We start from the raw sequence: 12896 nt of genomic DNA, 5'->3' as shown, positions 1-12896 counted from the left end.
AACTTGGCTACACAGGAACTGAATTACAGAACAGAACAGGGTCTCAAATTTAGAAAACCAACTTATGCTTGCTTAAGGGGAAAGGTGAGTTTTGGTGCTGCATAAAACCAGACATTGAAATGAGCACAGATAAAGTTCCTTAAGCCAAATATGGAATAGACAAGAGCTACTCCTTGCTCAACGAAATGGACTCAACACCGCATATTAAACGCCTAAGAATGTACCTGACTAGTAAGTATCTTAAAACATATGGATTGCTATGTCTCCGAAAGAGAATCAAGCGTGTGTACAGGGGCATAAACGCAGCAGTGATAGGATTGGAGAGGTTCGGTGAGCAAATGAAGACCCTTTGAAGTCATATTGCATGGTACCCATTACACGGGTCTCAACTCTCCAGGTTTAAGGAATTCTTCCTTCAGCTAAAACATGCATGTGGAACCCAGAGTAGGATCAACCGTGTGAACGGGAGACGTGTTCAAATATGTCTCAGTTTTCCTGCCCTGGTACTCGGGTGCAACATTCCAGACGCTTTACTAACACTCTCCCCACTTGGAGACGCAGCGCCTTTAAACTCCTGTTTGGCCCAGTTTGCAATTTCTGCGGAAGATGAACAGGAATAGGGAGAACCAATGAGAGACTAGCTGGAGGTGTCTGGATGGGCAAATTTAACTCTCATTTCTCACCAGGAAGAGGGAATAACCAAAGGCTCAGGGTGCCATGCCGGAACCATATTAGGGCCTGAAGCCATCCTGCGGTGTTGCGGCCAGGTCACAAGAAAGCGAGTTGAAGAAAGGAGCTCAGGGGCACTGTAATTCACAAACCTGCAGAGTTATAAATGACAGCTATCGTCCAAAAATATACTGAAGTAAGGCTGCCAAGAGGACTTGAAAGCGGGGCAGAATTGCAGGAAACCGATTTCAGGAGGTAGACTGGAATTGCATTGAAAGCATAGGAAAAGAGGCAGAACGTCCACAATGATGCACTTGGCCAAAAAGGGCGTATGCGTTTTTTCCTGAATATATTCAGGAAAAAACGCATACGCCCTTTTTGGCCAACCAAACAAGCTTGCAAAGGAAATCTGCACTACAATGAAGTCTCACTTCCCCCCAGTCAAAAGGGCCATCTGAAAAAAGTGTAAAATCCAGAAAGGCAGGACAGGCCATGGAGAACTGGGAGCCTTGTTATGCTGATGGGCGGGATGTAAATTGCCAACAGACACTCGGGAGAAGTGTATGGTGTTTCCTGAAACATCTAAAACACAAAGCAACAGAGCCTAGGGCACTTCCACTTATGGTCCTATAGCTTAGGGAAATTAAAATCAAAAAGACACAGCCACCCCAAAGTTTGGGACGCCTCTGTTTACAAGAACCTCGTTTACCGTACAAGTTCAATATCACAGAAAGTGAAAAATGGATAAAGGACTTGTGGTACTTACGTACAATGCAGTATCACTCAGCAATGAAATCTGTGTCATCAGGCCCATAGCAGCATAATGAGTGGATTCAGGTACGATGATTCTAACTGAAATAAGTCACACAGAAAAAGAAACATCATAAGATATCACTAATACACGGAATGTAAACTTGGCTACACAGGAACTGAATTCCAAAACAGAACAGGGTCTCAAATTTAGAAAACCAACTTATGCTTGCTTAAGGGGAAAGGTGAGTTGGGGTGCTGCATAAAACCAGACAATGAAGTGAGCACAGATAAAGTTCCTTAAGCCAAATATGGAATAGACAAGAGCTACTCCTTGCTCAACGAAATGGACTCAACACCCCATATTAAACGCCTAAGAATGTACCTGACTAGTAAGTATCTTAAAACCTATGGATTGCTATCTCTCCAAAAGAGAATCAAGCATGTGTACAGGGGCATAAACGCAGCAGTGATAGGATTGGAGAGGTTCGGCGAGCAAATGAAGACCCTTTGAAGTCATATTGCATGGTACCCATTACACGGGTCTCAACTCTCCAGGTTTAAGGTATTCTTCCTTCAGCTAAAACATGCATGTGGAACCCAGAGTAGGATCAACCGTGTGAACGGGAGACGTGTTCAAATATGTCTCAGTTTTCGTACCCTGGTACTCGGGTGCAACATTCCAGACGCTTTACTAACACTCTCCCCACTTGGAGAGTCAGCGCCTTTAACCTCCTGTTTGGCCCAGTTTGCAATTTCTGCGGAAGATGAACAGGAATAGGGAGAACCAATGAGAGACTAGCTGGAGGTGTCTGGACGGGCAAATTTAACTCTCATTTCTCACCAGGAAGAGGGAATAACCAAAGGCTCAGCGTGCCGTGCCGGAACCATATTAGGGCCTGAAGCCATCCTGCGGTGTTGCGGCCAGCTCAAAAGAAAGCGAGTTGAAGAAAGGAGCTCAGGGGCACTGTAATTCACAAACCTGCAGAGTTATAAATGACAGCTATCGTCCAAAAATGTACTGAAGTAAGGCTGCCAAGAGGACTTGAAAGCGGGGCAGAATTGCAGGAAACCGATTTCAGGAGGTAGACTGGAATTGCATTGAAAGCATAGGAAAAGAGGCAGAACATCCACAATGATGCACTTGGCCAAAAAGGGCGTATGCATTTTTTCCTGAATATATTCAGGAAAAAACGCATACGCCCTTTTTGGCCAACCAAGCAAGCTTGCAAAGGAAATCTGCACTACAATGAAGTCTCACTTCCCCCCGGTCAAAAGGGCCATCTGAAAAAAGTGTAAAATCCAGAAAGGCAGGACAGGCCATGGAGAACTGGGAGCCTTGTTATGCTGATGGGCGGGATGTAAATTGCCAACAGACACTCGGGAGAAGTGTATGGTGTTTCCTGAAACATCTAAAAAACAAAGCAACAGAGCCTAGGGCACTTCCACTTATGGTCCTATAGCTTAGGGAAATTAAAATCAAAAAGACACAGCCACCCCAAAGTTTGGGACGCCTCTGTTTACAAGAACCTCGTTTACAGTACAAGTTCAACATCGCATAAAGTGAAAAATGGATAAAGAAGTTGTGGTATTTACTTACAAAGTAATATCACTCAGCAATGAAGTCTATGTCATCAGGCCCTTAGTAGCACAATGAGTGGATTCAGGTATGATGATTCTAACTGAAATAAGTCACACAGAAAAAGAAACATCATAAGATATCACTAATACACGGAATGTAAACTTGGCTACACAGGAACTGAATTACAGAACAGAACAGGGTCTCAAATTTAGAAAACCAACTTATGCTTGCTTAAGGGTAAAGGTGAGTTGGGGTGCTGCATAAAACCAGACATTGAAATGAGCACAGATAAAGTTCCTTAAGCCAAATATGGAATAGACAAGAGCTGCTCCTTGCTCAACGAAATGGACTCAACACCGCATATTAAACGCCTAAGAATGTACCTGACTAGTAAGTATCTTAAAACCTAGGGATTGCTATGTCTCCGAAAGAGAATCAAGCGTGTGTACAGGGGCATAAACGCAGCAGTGATAGGATTGGAGAGGTTCGGTGAGCAAATGAAGACCCTTTGAAGTCATATTGCATGGTACCCATTCCACGGGTTTCAACTACCCAGTTTTAAGGTATTCTTCCTTCAGCTAAAACATGCATGTGGAACCTAGAGTATGATCAACCATGTGATCGGGAGACGTGTTCAAATATGTCTCAGTTTTCGTACCCTGGTACTCGGGTGCAACATTCCAGACGCTTTACTAACACTCTCCCGACTTGGAGAGTCAGTCCCTTTAACCTCCTGTTTGGCCCAGTTTGAAATTTCTGCTGAAGATGAACAGGAATAGCGAGAACCAATGAGAGACCAACTGGAGGTTTCTGGACGGGCAAATTTTACTCTCATTTCCCACCAGGAAGAGGAATTAACCAAAGGCTCAGCGTGCCGTGCCGGAACCAGATTAGGGCCTGAAGCCATCCTGCGGTGTTGCGGCCAGGTCACAAGAAAGCGAGTTGAAGAAAGGAGCTCAAGGGCAGTGTAATTCACAAACCTGCAGAGTTATAAATGACAGCTATCGTCCAAAAATATACTGAAGTAAGGCTGCCAAGAGGACTTGAAAGCGGGGCAGAATTGCAGGAAACTGATTTCAGGAGGTAGACTGGAATTGCATTGAAAGCATAGGAAAAGAGGCAGAACGTCCACAATGATGCACTTGGCCAAAAAGGGCGTATGCGTTTTTTCCTGAATACATTCAGGAAAAAACGCATACGCCCTTTTTAGCCAACCAAGCAAACTTGCAAATGAAATCTGCACTACAATGAAGTCTCACTTCCCCCCGGTCAAAAGAGCCATCTGAGAAACGTGTAAAATCCAGAAAGGCAGGACAGGCCATGGAGAACTGGGAGCCTTGTTATGCTGATGGGCGGGATGTAAATTGCCAACAGACACTCGGGAGAAGTGTATGGTGTTTCCTGAAACATCTAAAAAACAAAGCAACAGAGCCTAGGGCACTTCCACTTATGGTCCTATAGCTTAGGGAAATTAAAATCAAAAAGACACAGCCACCCCAAAGTTTGGGACGCCTCTGTTTACAAGAACCTCGTTTACAGTACAAGTTCAACATCGCAGAAAGTGAAAAATGGATAAAGAAGTTGTGGTATTTACTTACAAAGCAATATCACTCAGCAATGAAATATATGTCATCAGTCCCTTAGCAGCACAATGAGTGGATTCAGGTATGATGATTCTAACTGAAATAAGTCACACAGAAAAAGAAACATCATAAGATATCACTAATACACGGAATGTAAACTTGGCTACACAGGAACTGAATTACAGAACAGAACATGGTCTCAAATTTAGAAAACCAACTTATGCTTGTTTAAGGGTAAAGGTGAGTTGGGGTGCTGCGTAAAACCAGACATTGAAATGAGCACAGATAAAGTTCCTTAAGCCAAATATGGAATAGACAAGAGCTACTCCTTGCTCAACGAAATGGACTCAACACCGCATATTAAACGCCTAAGAATGTACCTGACTAGTAAGTATCTTAAAACCTATGGATTGCTATGTCTCCAAAAGAGAATCAAGCGTGTGTACAGGGGCATAAACGCAGCAGTGATAGGATTGGAGAGGTTCGGTGAGCAAATGAAGACCCTTTGAAGTCATATTGCATGGTACCCATTACACGGGTCTCAACTCTCCAGGTTTAAGGAATTCTTCCTTCAGCTAAAACATGCATGTGGAACCCAGAGTATGATCAACCGTGTGAAAGGGAGACGTGTTCAAATATGTCTCAGTTTTCCTCCCCTGGTACTCGGGTGCAACATTCCAGATGCTTTACTAACACTCTCCCCACTTGGAGAGTCAGCGCCTTTAACCTCCTGTTTGGCCCAGTTTGCAATTTCTGCGGAAGATGAACAGGAATAGGGAGAACCAATGAGAGAATAGCTGGAGGTGTCTGGACGGGCAAATTTAACTCTCATTTCCCACCAGGAAGAGGAAATAACCAAAGGCTCAGCGTGCCGTGCCGGAACCAGATTAGGGCCTGAAGCCATCCTGCCGTGTTGCGGCCATGTCACAAGAAAGCGAGTTGAAGAAAGGAGCTCAGGGGCACTGTAATTCACAAACCTGCAGAGTTATAAATGACAGCTATCGTCCAAAAATATACTGAAGTAAGGCTGCCAAGAGGACTTGAAAGCGGGGCAGAATTGCAGGAAACCGATTTCAGGAGGTAGACTGGAATTGCATTGAAAGCATAGGAAAAGAGGCAGAACGTCCACAATGATGCACTTGGCCAAAAAGGGCGTATGCGTTTTTTCCTGAATATATTCAGGAAAAAACGCATACGCCCTTTTTGGCCAACCAAGCAAACTTGCAAAGGAAATCTGCACTACAATGAAGTCTCACTTACCCCTGGTCAAAAGGGTTATCTGAAAAAAGTGTAAAATCCAGAAAGGCAGGACAGGCCATGGAGAACTGGGAGCCTTGTTATGCTGATGGGCGGGATGTAAATTGCCAACAGACACTCGGGAGAAGTGTATGGTGTTTCCTGAAACATCTAAAAAACAAAGCAACAGAGCCTAGGGCACTTCCACTTATGGTCCTATAGCTTAGGGAAATTAAAATCAAAAAGACACAGCCACCCCAAAGTTTGGGACGCCTCTGTTTACAAGAACCTCGTTTACTGTACAAGTTCAATATCACAGAAAGTGAAAAATGGACAAAGGACTTGTGGTACTTACGTACAATGCAGTATCACTCAGCAATGAAATCTGTGTCATCAGGCCCATAGCAGCATAATGAGTGGATTCAGGTACGATGATTCTAACTGAAATAAGTCACACAGAAAAAGAAACATCATAAGATATCACTAATACACGGAATGTAAACTTGGCTACACAGGAACTGAATTCCAAAACAGAACAGGGTCTCAAATTTAGAAAACCAACTTATGCTTGCTTAAGGGGAAAGGTGAGTTGGGGTGCTGCATAAAACCAGACAATGAAGTGAGCACAGATAAAGTTCCTTAAGCCAAATATGGAATAGACAAGAGCTACTCCTTGCTCAACGAAATGGACTCAACACCGCATATTAAACGCCTAAGAATGTACCTGACTAGTAAGTATCTTAAAACCTATGGATTGCTATGTCTTGGAAAGAGAATCAAGCATGTGTACAGGGGCATAAACGCAGCAGTGATAGGATTGGAGAGGTTCGGTGGGCAAATGAAAACCCTTTGAAGTCATATTGCATGGTACCCATTCCACGGGTTTCAAATACCCAGGTTTAAGGTATTCTTCCTTCAGCTAAAACATGCATGTGGAACCTAGAGTATGATCAACCATGTGATCGGGAGACGTGTTCAAATATGTCTCAGTTTTCGTACCCTGCTACTCGGGTTCAACATTCCAGACGCTTTACTAACACTCTCCCCACTTGGAGAGTCAGTCCCTTTAACCTCCTGTTTCACACAGTTTGCAATTTCTGCGGAAGATGAACAGGAATAGCGAGAACCAATGAGAGACTAGCTGGAGGTGTCTGGACGGGCAAATTTAACTCTCATTTCCCATCAGGAAGAGGAATTAACCAAAGGCTCAGCGTGCCATGCCGGAACCAGATTAGGGCCTGAAGCCATCCTGCGGTGTTGCGGCCAGGTCACAAGAAAGCGAGTTGAAGAAAGGAGCTCAGGGGCACTGTAATTCACAAACCTGCAGAGTTATAAATGACAGCTATCGTCCAAAAATATACTGAAGTAAGGCTGCCAAGAGTACTTGAAAGCGGGGCAGAATTGCAGGAAACTGATTTCAGGAGGTAGACTGGAATTGCATTGAAAGCATAGGAAAAGAGGCAGAACGTCCACAATGATGCACTTGGCCAAAAAGGGCGTATGCGTTTTTTCCTGAATATATTCAGGAAAAAACGCATACGCCCTTTTTGGCCAACCAAGCAAGCTTGCAAAGGAAATCTGCACTACAATGAAGTCTCACTTCCCCCCGGTCAAAAGGGCCATCTGAAAAAAGTGTAAAATCCAGAAAGGCAGGACAGGCCATGGAGAACTGGGAGCCTTGTTATGCTGATGGGCGGGATGTAAATTGCCAACAGACACTCGGGAGAAGTGTATGGTGTTTCCTGAAACATCTAAAAAACAAAGCAACAGAGCCTAGGGCACTTCCACTTATGGTCCTATAGCTTAGGGAAATTAAAATCAAAAAGACACAGCCACCCCAAAGTTTGGGACGCCTCTGTTTACAAGAACCTCATTTACAGTACAAGTTCAACATCGCATAAAGTGAAAAATGGATAAAGAAGTTGTGGTATTTACTTACAAAGTAATATCACTCAGCAATGAAGTCTATGTCATCAGGCCCTTAGTAGCACAATGAGTGGATTCAGGTATGATGATTCTAACTGAAATAAGTCACACAGAAAAAGAAACATCATAAGATATCACTAATACACGGAATGTAAACTTGGCTACACAGGAACTGAATTACAGAACAGAACAGGGTCTCAAATTTAGAAAACCAACTTATGCTTGCTTAAGGGTAAAGGTGAGTTGGGGTGCTGCATAAAACCAGACATTGAAATGAGCACAGATAAAGTTCCTTAAGCCAAATATGGAATAGACAAGAGCTACTCCTTGCTCAACGAAATGGACTCAACACCGCATATTAAACGCCTAAGAATGTACCTGACTAGTAAGTATCTTAAAACCTATGGATTGCTATGTCTCCAAAAGAGAATCAAGCGTGTGTACAGGGGCATAAGCACAGCAGTGATAGGATTGGAGAGGTTCGGTGAGCAAATGAAGACCCTTTGAAGTTATATTGTATGGTACCCATTCCACGGGTTTCAACTACCCAGTTTTAAGGTATTCTTCCTTCAGCTAAAACATGCATGTGTAACCTAGAGTATGATCAACCATGTGATCGGGAGACGTGTTCAAATATGTCTCAGTTTTCATACCCTGGTACTCGGGTGCAACATTCCAGACGCTTTACTAACAGTCTCCCGACTTGTGGAGTCAGTCCCTTTAACCTCCTGTTTGGCCCAGTTTGAAATTTCTGCTGAAGATGAACAGGAATAGCGAGAACCAATGAGAGACCAACTGGAGGTTTCTGGACGGGCAAATTTTACTCTCATTTCCCACCAGGAAGAGGAATTAACCAAAGGCTCAGCGTGCCGTGCCGGAACCAGATTAGGGCCTGAAGCCATCCTGCGGTGTTGCGGCCAGGTCACAAGAAAGCGAGTTGAAGAAAGGAGCTCAAGGGCAGTGTAATTCACAAACCTGCAGAGTTATAAATGACAGCTATCGTCCAAAAATATACTGAAGTAAGGCTGCCAAGAGAACTTGAAAGCGGGACAGAATTGCAGGAAACTGATTTCAGGAGGTAGACTGGAATTGCATTGAAAGCATAGGAAAAGAGGCAGAACGTCCACAATGATGCACTTCGCCAAAAAGGGCGTATGCGTTTTTTCCTGAATACATTCAGGAAAAAACGCATACGCCCTTTTTGGCCAACCAAGCAAGCTTGCAAAGGAAATCTGCACTACAATGAAGTCTCACTTCCCCCCGGTCAAAAGGGCCATCTGAAAAAAGTGTAAAATCCAGAAAGGCAGGACAGGCCATGGAGAACTGGGAGCCTTGTTATGCTGATGGGCGGGATGTAAATTGCCAACAGACACTCGGGAGAAGTGTATGGTGTTTCCTGAAACATCTAAAAAACAAAGCAACAGAGCCTAGGGCACTTCCACTTATGGTCCTATAGCTTAGGGAAATTAAAATCAAAAAGACACAGCCACCCCAAAGTTTGGGACGCCTCTGTTTACAAGAACCTCGTTTACAGTACAAGTTCAACATCGCAGAAAGTGAAAAATGGATAAAGAAATTGTGGTATTTACTTACAAAGCAATATCACTCAGCAATGAAATCTATGTCATCTGGCCCTTAGCAGCACAATGAGTGGATTCAGGTATGATGATTCTAACTGAAATAAGTCACACAGAAAAAGAAACATCATAAAATATCACTAATACACGGAATGTAAACTTGGCTACACAGGAACTGAATTACAGAACAGAACAGGGTCTCAAATTTAGAAAACCAACTTATGCTTGCTTAAGGGGAAAGGTGAGTTTTGGTGCTGCATAAAACCAGACATTGAAATGAGCACAGATAAAGTTCCTTAAGCCAAATATGGAATAGACAAGAGCTACTCCTTGCTCAACGAAATGGACTCAACACCGCATATTAAACGCCTAAGAATGTACCTGACTAGTAAGTATCTTAAAACATATGGATTGCTATGTCTCCGAAAGAGAATCAAGCGTGTGTACAGGGGCATAAACGCAGCAGTGATAGGATTGGAGAGGTTCGGTGAGCAAATGAAGACCCTTTGAAGTCATATTGCATGGTACCCATTACACGGGTCTCAACTCTCCAGGTTTAAGGAATTCTTCCTTCAGCTAAAACATGCATGTGGAACCCAGAGTAGGATCAACCGTGTGAACGGGAGACGTGTTCAAATATGTCTCAGTTTTCCTGCCCTGGTACTCGGGTGCAACATTCCAGACGCTTTACTAACACTCTCCCCACTTGGAGACTCAGCGCCTTTAAACTCCTGTTTGGCCCAGTTTGCAATTTCTGCGGAAGATGAACAGGAATAGGGAGAACCAATGAGAGACTAGCTGGAGGTGTCTGGATGGGCAAATTTAACTCTCATTTCTCACCAGGAAGAGGGAATAACCAAAGGCTCAGGGTGCCATGCCGGAACCATATTAGGGCCTGAAGCCATCCTGCGGTGTTGCGGCCAGGTCACAAGAAAGCGAGTTGAAGAAAGGAGCTCAGGGGCACTGTAATTCACAAACCTGCAGAGTTATAAATGACAGCTATCGTCCAAAAATATACTGAAGTAAGGCTGCCAAGAGGACTTGAAAGCGGGGCAGAATTGCAGGAAACCGATTTCAGGAGGTAGACTGGAATTGCATTGAAAGCATAGGAAAAGAGGCAGAACGTCCACAATGATGCACTTGGCCAAAAAGGGCGTATGCGTTTTTTCCTGAATATATTCAGGAAAAAACGCATACGCCCTTTTTGGCCAACCAAACAAGCTTGCAAAGGAAATCTGCACTACAATGAAGTCTCACTTCCCCCCGGTCAAAAGGGCCATCTGAAAAAAGTGTAAAATCCAGAAAGGCAGGACAGGCCATGGAGAACTGGGAGCCTTGTTATGCTGATGGGCGGGATGTAAATTGCCAACAGACCCTCGGGAGAAGTGTATGGTGTTTCCTGAAACATCTAAAAAACAAAGCAACAGAGCCTAGGGCACTTCCACTTATGGTCCTATAGCTTAGGGAAATTAAAATCAAAAAGACACAGCCACCCCAAAGTTTGGGACGCCTCTGTTTACAAGAACCTCGTTTACCGTACAAGTTCAATATCACAGAAAGTGAAAAATGGATAAAGGACTTGTGGTACTTACGTACAATGCAGTATCACTCAGCAATGAAATCTGTGTCATCAGGCCCATAGCAGCATAATGAGTGGATTCAGGTACGATGATTCTAACTGAAATAAGTCACACAGAAAAAGAAACATCATAAGATATCACTAATACACGGAATGTAAACTTGGCTACACAGGAACTGAATTCCAAAACAGAACAGGGTCTCAAATTTAGAAAACCAACTTATGCTTGCTTAAGGGGAAAGGTGAGTTGGGGTGCTGCATAAAACCAGACAATGAAGTGAGCACAGATAAAGTTCCTTAAGCCAAATATGGAATAGACAAGAGCTACTCCTTGCTCAACGAAATGGACTCAACACCGCATATTAAACGCCTAAGAATGTACCTGACTAGTAAGTATCTTAAAACCTATGGATTGCTATCTCTCCAAAAGAGAATCAAGCGTGTGTACAGGGGCATAAACGCAGCAGTGATAGGATTGGAGAGGTTCGGCGAGCAAATGAAGACCCTTTGAAGTCATATTGCATGGTACCCATTACACGGGTCTCAACTCTCCAGGTTTAAGGTATTCTTCCTTCAGCTAAAACATGCATGTGGAACCCAGAGTAGGATCAACCGTGTGAACGGGAGACGTGTTCAAATATGTCTCAGTTTTCGTACCCTGGTACTCGGGTGCAACATTCCAGACGCTTTACTAACACTCTCCCCACTTGGAGAGTCAGCGCCTTTAACCTCCTGTTTGGCCCAGTTTGCAATTTCTGCGGAAGATGAACAGGAATAGGGAGAACCAATGAGAGACTAGCTGGAGGTGTCTGGACGGGCAAATTTAACTCTCATTTCTCACCAGGAAGAGGGAATAACCAAAGGCTCAGCATGCCGTGCCGGAACCATATTAGGGCCTGAAGCCATCCTGCGGTGTTGCGGCCAGCTCAAAAGAAAGCGAGTTGAAGAAAGGAGCTCAGGGGCACTGTAATTCACAAACCTGCAGAGTTATAAATGACAGCTATCGTCCAAAAATATACTGAAGTAAGGCTGCCAAGAGGACTTGAAAGCGGGGCAGAATTGCAGGAAACCGATTTCAGGAGGTAGACTGGAATTGCATTGAAAGCATAGGAAAAGAGGCAGAACATCCACAATGATGCACTTGGCCAAAAAGGGTGTATGCATTTTTTCCTGAATATATTCAGGAAAAAACGCATACGCCCTTTTTGGCCAACCAAGCAAGCTTGCAAAGGAAATCTGCACTACAATGAAGTCTCACTTCCCCCCGGTCAAAAGGGCCATCTGAAAAAAGTGTAAAATCCAGAAAGGCAGGACAGGCCATGGAGAACTGGGAGCCTTGTTATGCTGATGGGCGGGATGTAAATTGCCAACAGACACTCGGGAGAAGTGTATGGTGTTTCCTGAAACATCTAAAAAACAAAGCAACAGAGCCTAGGGCACTTCCACTTATGGTCCTATAGCTTAGGGAAATTAAAATCAAAAAGACACAGCCACCCCAAAGTTTGGGACGCCTCTGTTTACAAGAACCTCGTTTACAGTACAAGTTCAACATCGCATAAAGTGAAAAATGGATAAAGAAGTTGTGGTATTTACTTACAAAGTAATATCACTCAGCAATGAAGTCTATGTCATCAGGCCCTTAGTAGCACAATGAGTGGATTCAGGTATGATGATTCTAACTGAAATAAGTCACACAGAAAAAGAAACATCATAAGATATCACTAATACACGGAATGTAAACTTGGCTACACAGGAACTGAATTACAGAACAGAACAGGGTCTCAAATTTAGAAAAGCAACTTATGCTTGCTTAAGGGTAAAGGTGAGTTGGGGTGCTGCATAAAACCAGACATTGAAATGAGCACAGATAAAGTTCCTTAAGCCAAATATGGAATAGACAAGAGCTACTCCTTGCTCAACGAAATGGACTCAACACCGCATATTAAACGCCTAAGAATGTACCTGACTAGTAAATATCTTAAAACCTATGGATT

Source organism: Pseudorca crassidens, unplaced genomic scaffold, assembly GCF_039906515.1.
Source record: "Pseudorca crassidens isolate mPseCra1 unplaced genomic scaffold, mPseCra1.hap1 Scaffold_50, whole genome shotgun sequence".
Classification (NCBI taxonomy): domain Eukaryota; kingdom Metazoa; phylum Chordata; class Mammalia; order Artiodactyla; family Delphinidae; genus Pseudorca; species Pseudorca crassidens.
Note: the sequence above shows the minus strand (reverse complement) of the source record.